Below are 6,422 nucleotides of genomic sequence, written 5' to 3' on the forward strand. Positions count from 1 at the left end.
CAGGTCACCTGAGTCCAGGTGACAGAAGCACCCCGTTGGGGTCAGGAGTGCACTGCAAGGTAGTGGATCCTACAGCTGACTGCTATGGATGGAGCTCTAGGTGATTCAGGAGAGCAGGTATTCTGGAGTATCAACACGGATCACACTGGGAGCTAGAGCATGAGATTTCCCAGGGCGTGGAATCTAAGAGCCAGTGAGTGTTCACCAGAGGCCCCCAGTAGTGGGGATGGATTTCGCTGCAGTCTGCCTCCAGGTCGCGACCCCCAGGTCCTTCCAGCTCATGCTCACGGTTGACTACAGGAAGGTAGAGAGGAAGTAGCAGACTGCGACAATAAAAGATCAGGAGAAAGGCCAAAGGTTGGGGCAACAAGCAGGTAAGGATAGTCAAGGTATATGCCCAGGTTAGGATATGAAGCAGACAAGGACAGTCAGGAACAAGCCAAGATCGGTTACTAGAATCAGACACGGAACACACAGCAAGGAGCGCACAGAAGCCAAGCACACAATATTGATCAGCAGGGATGGCTTACAGTGTGCAGGTTAATATAGTGTTCCCTGATAGGGGCTGAGGTGGAGCCATGCTTTGAGGAGAGATTACTTAAAGAGGAGTTGTACCTTTAAAAAAAATATTAAAAGCCAGCAGCTACAAATATTGCAGCTGCTGACTTTTAATAAATTGACACTTACCTGTCCCAGGGTCCAGTGATGTTGGCGGCAGATGACGAGCAATCGCTCGTCTCTCCGCTACCCCCGCCACCATCCTCTGTCAGGGAATCGGGAAGTGAAGCATTGCGGCTTCACTGCCCGATTCCCTACTGCGCATGCGCGAGTCGTGCTGCGTGTCTCCACTGGTCCCCGCTGTGTCCTGGGAACTGTGTGTTTCCCAGAACACAACGGGGGGCGGGGCATCTGCGGCTAGCTGCGGCTAGCTTGTCCCGGAAGTGGGTGCAGATACCTGGTCTATCCAGGTATCTGCACCCCCTCCCCCCTGAAAGGTGCCAATTGTGGCACTGGAGGGGGGGAGGGATCAGTTGAGTGGAACTTCAACTTCAGGGTGGAGCTCCGCTTTAAGCAGCCAGGTGAAGGCCTCTTGAGCTGAACACATGGAGAGGTAAGCTGACAAACATGACTGCGGATGCATGACAGGGAGGCAGTAAAAAGAGTGGTGCGGTACCTCAAAGGAACAATTCAGATGAATTTATGGTTACCAGCAATATCAAATCCAAAACTGATCGAAAATGTGGATGCTGATTGGGCCGGGGACTGCACAGGCTGAATATCCACAAGTGGATTCATCTTCCAGTATGGGAAAGAAACCATAATTTGGTCTATTCGAAAGCAAGTAACTGTCGCTCTATCTTTAACTGAAACAGAGTACATTGCAGCAACACACGCATGTCAAGAAGCAATATGGATTTGTCAACTTTTTGTGGACATTGGGATAGACAAGTCAAATTCAATTCCCATTTTTGAAGTCAAACAGGGTTGTATAAAGCTTACACAATCAGAAAGGGTCAATCCTAGGACCAAACCCATTGAGATCAAGTATCACCTACTGAGGGACAATCAAGAGCAATGTTGACATTGCTATGTTATTGACATTCAATACTGCCTGTCTGAGGAGAAGACTGCTGATGCACTCACCAAGCCTTTTTTGAAGGAACATCATAGGTATTTCCAGAAGAAGCTGAATGTAATTTGAGAAAGCACATGCTGTTGAGAAGGCATGTTGGAAGAACAACAACATGTAATGTAAAGTTGTTAGTAAACTGACAATGCTGTATACATTATACCTATCTATGCAGCAGGTGGCGCTGTAGTATTATAGTGTATAGTTCATGTTTTCTATGATATAATAGGATGTATTGTCTATCTCAGTGCATGTACTTGTATATTCCTGCTTCCTGTTCTTTTCTGTTCTATGATAAAAGGCATGAGATATATTTCTCCATAAAAGTAAAGCCGTTTGCTGTGTCCAAGAAGCTTCCAAAGCATGATTTCAATACTCGGCTAATATTTTTTCTATTGGTTGAACTAGGAAATATCTGCTTGCCTCCGGCCTTTTGGCTAAGATCAAGTGTAGTATCTGTTCTTATCAGTTGCCAGAAGGTGCCCCATCCTTTGTGTCTTTGAGAGGAATGGTGCCCCATCATTGGTGTCTGTGGGAGGAATTGTATCCCATTATTGGTGTCTGTGGGAGGAATTGTGTCCCATTATTGGTGTTTATGGGAGGAATGGCGTCCCATCATTGGTTTCTGTTGGAGGAATTGTGCCTCGTCATTGGTGTCTGCGAGAGGCATGGTGCCCCATTTTTGGTGTCTTTGAGAGGAATGATGCCCCATCATTGGTGTCTGTGGGAAGAATTGTGTTCCTTCATTGGTGTCTGTGGGAAGAATTATGTCCCATTATTGGTGTATGTGGGAGGAATGGCATCCAATCATTGTTGTCTGTTGGAGGAATTCCAAGGGCCAAGTAAGTGCAAGCAAATGGCCACATCAGTCTCGCAGGCTGCTGTTTGGAGACCACTGCTCTAGATCATCTGTGGGTATAGGGAAGGGTTTTGTATATGAAGAATTTCAATTTTTTTCTACTGGTTGAGCTAGATAGAGCTGTGTCCCTTTTCAACGGCACAGTGGTGTAGTGGGTAGCACTCTCACCTAGCAGTAAAAAGGGTCACGGGTTCGAATCCCAACCACGACACTACCTGCCTGGAGTTTGCATGTCCTCCCTGTGCTTGCTTGGGTTTCCTTTGGGTACTCCGGTTTCCTCCCACACTCCAAAGACATGCTGGTAGGTTAATTGGCTTCTATCCAAAATTGGCCCTGGTATATGTATGTGAGTTGGGGACCTTGGATTGTGAGCTCCTTGAGGGTAGGGACCGATGAGAGTGTGTGATGTATGTGTGGAGCACTGCATAAATTGACAGTGCTATATGGGTACCTTAAATAAAAAATGATTATATAATAGATGAGCATCTAAGAGACACAATGTACAGGGATAGGGATAATTGTAGACACGCACCCACACTCACTCTGGATGGACTGGTGTCTTTAGTCAACCTTACCAACTATGTAACCTGACTACCTATGTGCAAACAATCGTGCGCCTACAGCGCTGGCACAATCACTGCGACAGCCGAACACATGCCCACGGAGTTACATTTTCTTAAAGGGCCAATGGGGGGCTGGTGGGAGGGGGTTAACAATAGGTTTGTTTTAACTTTTTATTGCATGCCATTTCTGCCCCAGCAGATTGTTAAAACATATTCAAGGTCCTGATAGCAGACTGATTCTGTAGCATCTGGTTTAATGATAATCATTTTCGTACACTCACATCGACATGGAGATAAACAACAGCCTGCCTAGACCATTCCAAGCAAATTCCTGACAGCCTGTGAAGGGGTTACATTTTTGGTGTTATTAGGGGAGTGAACGGCTTGCTCTAAGGTATCATTATATACAAGTTCTTTACCAATCCACCAGTGTTATTAGGGAAGAAAGCAGATCTTTTATAAAGAGGCATTTTATCAATTCCCCCTGGCGTTCAGGCTGCAGTAAATATCCTGATCGGGAACTAAGTGCATTCATAGCCGCTCTTCAGCTACACACAGCTTATGAATAGTAATTTGTTTACTGCAGTTGCCAGTTAAATTTCTTGCACAGGTCTCGGATTTTTTTTTATTTGCCTTGTCTTAACTAATAAAAGCCCTCTGTGCGTGTATGGGCTCACAGGAGGTGATCCCGCTCTCCGCACTCATATAAAATGATGCCATTTAAACTTTTGTGTATCTCATCACATGTCTGCATTGAATGGCTGGCTGTGCTGCAAGCCCGGTTGCTCCTTTCACCGCAGAACTCAGTAGAACTACAATACCCAGCATGCTGGTTGGAGCGCCTGTGCCAAAAATCATAATGGCATGTGCTGCACAACACAGAGATTTTTAATTGGATGTAAACCTAATTGCTGAAATGTCATGTAAGCAGAAACATATTATTTTGTTTCGATCATTTTTAATTTTGTAAACTAGTGGCAAACCTTTTTTTCTCATGTTGGATACACACTATTAGATTTTCTGCAGATTTTTGTCTTCAAATTTACCAAAACCACATAATATTAGGTCAATCCTTTATGCCCCATACACACGAGCGGATTTTCCATCGGAAAAAACTTCCACTCAAGCTTGTCTTGCATACACACGGTCACACAAAAGTTCCCCCGACCATCAAGAACGCGGTGACGTACAACACCACGACGAGCCGAGAAAATTATTTTAATGCTCCCGAGCATGTGTCAAATTGTTTCCGAGCATGCGTAGGAATTTTGCGCGTCGGAATTTGTACAGACGATCTGAATTTCCGATCTGAACTTTTTAGGACCAAAAAATAGAGAACCTGCTCTCAATCTTTTGCTGGATGGAATTCTGCCAGCAAAAGTCTGATGGAGCATACACACGGTCGGAATTTCTGACCAAAAGCTCTCATCTGACTTTTCCTGGCAGAATTTCTGATCGTGTGTGTGGGGCTTAAGAGTTTCAATTTGCATGCAATCAGTCAAGCCCTTGCACTACATTAATTGTGGTAAATCTGAAGACAAAAATCGTCAGAAAATCGAATAGCGTGTATGGGGTTTAAAGCTTTGTATACACGGGCAGTTGTTGGCCAACTGATCGTCTGATTTTTGGCAAAAGGGCGTGTGTCAGGATCTTGTCTTGCATAGTAACGTTACACAATTGTCCTGCCACAAACATAGTGAGGTACTACAAGGAATTTCAGCTCTTGAGCTCCACCCTTTGGGCCCTTCTGTTAATTTCATGTGAGCGCTGATTCTAAACATGCGTTTTTGTACTTTTGACTTTTGACTTTTGTGTGACGAATTTCTGTACTGACCATCCGAAAATCGGACGTCAAACCGTTGTCCACCGAAAATTTGCTAGGCTGTCATCCAACATTTGTTGGCCGAAAGTTGGACAACAATTGTCAAAAGGAGCGTACTAATGGTAAGATTTTAGGACAACAGTCTGTCCACAGACAATCCCCTTCCAACAATCTTACCGTGTGTACAAAGCTTTAGGGAGGGTCCCGCTGTCTGCTGGTCGGTCTGGCACTTACCCCATCTAGGTGGTAGGCATCAGGCAGCGGCTCCTGTGCCCTCTCCTCCATCACGGCTGCTTCTCCTCTCCTCCTAGGCATCCAATAGGATCACCTGTCCTTTCAGCCAATCGGGTGATGGGCTTCCTGTTTTCCTGGGAGGAGGATCAGTGTTACAATAGCAAATATTCATTCGCTATGACACACCTGGGTAGGCTCGGTTCACAGTGCTCTGCGCCCACCCCATTTTGAAGCCTATTAGAGCCTCTGGCTTTAATCAGGTGCTTCAAACCTCCCCCCCCCCCATTGGAATCCATACATCCAGCATCCTGCAAGGGGCCGGGAGCATAGATAGGGGTTGCTCCCTTAATGAATGGGCCACCCTGGAGGAAATCCCTCTAAAGTGAGGGAATTTCCTGGTTGTCACCAGAACCAGTGTCCCATTGGAAGATTTCTCCTCAGTTCCTGGTCTGGTGACATTTATATTGATAAATTACATTGGAATCATCTCCGGATTGATTCGTAACTCCTTGAGTGAGGCATGGTCGCCAAGGTCTGGGGGGATTGGTGGAAGCTTCTGAATCAAGCAGGGTGAACATGGTCAGTCCAGAGGCCAGACATCTCTTAACCACTTCAGCCCCGGACCAATTGTTAGCCTAAGGACCAGAGGTTTAACTGGTAATTGCGCGGTCATGCAATGTTGTACCCAAACGAAATTTGCGTCCTTTTCTTCCCACAAATAGTGCTTTCTTTTGATGGTATTTGATTTCCTCTGCGATTTTTATTTTTTGCGATATAAATGGAAAAAGACCGAAAATTTCGAGAAAATAAATTTTTTTCTACTTTTTGTTATAAGAAAAATCGAATAAACTCAATTTTAGTCATACATTTAGGGCAAAATTTATTCAGCCACATGTCTTTAGTAAAAAAAAATATCAATAAGCGTATATTTATTGATTTGCGCAAAAGTTATAGCGTCTACAAACTAGAGTACATTTTCTGGAATTTACACAGCTTTTAATTTATGACTGCCTATCTCATTTCTTGAGGTGCTAAAATGGCAGGGCAGTACAAACCCCCCCCCCCCCAAATGACCCCATTTTGGAAAGTAGACACCCCAAGGAAATTGCGGAGACATATGCCATTGTTATATGTGGAATTGCACCCCAAAATATATTCTGCTGCTTCTCTTGAGTACGAGGATACCACATATGTGGGACTTTTTGGGAGTCTAGCTGCTGGCACCCCGAAAACTAGGGATGCACCGAAATTTCGGCCGCCGAAACATATCGTCCGAAAATGGCCCTTTCGGCAATTTGCCAAAAGGAAAAAACG

General features: G+C 45.0%; 1 pseudogene; it reads left to right on the forward strand.

Annotated features, from left to right (window-relative positions):
• Nucleotides 1-2,048: 2,048 nt before the first annotated feature.
• On the forward strand, nucleotides 2,049-2,182 carry LOC143925823 (U2 spliceosomal RNA; annotated as a pseudogene).
• The last annotated feature ends 4,240 nt before the right edge of the window (nucleotides 2,183-6,422 follow it).

Source organism: Lithobates pipiens, unplaced genomic scaffold (genome assembly GCF_037356315.1).
Source record: "Lithobates pipiens isolate NorthernLeopardFrog02 unplaced genomic scaffold, aLitPip1_a1.2 Scaffold_22, whole genome shotgun sequence".
Lineage (NCBI taxonomy): Eukaryota > Metazoa > Chordata > Amphibia > Anura > Ranidae > Lithobates > Lithobates pipiens.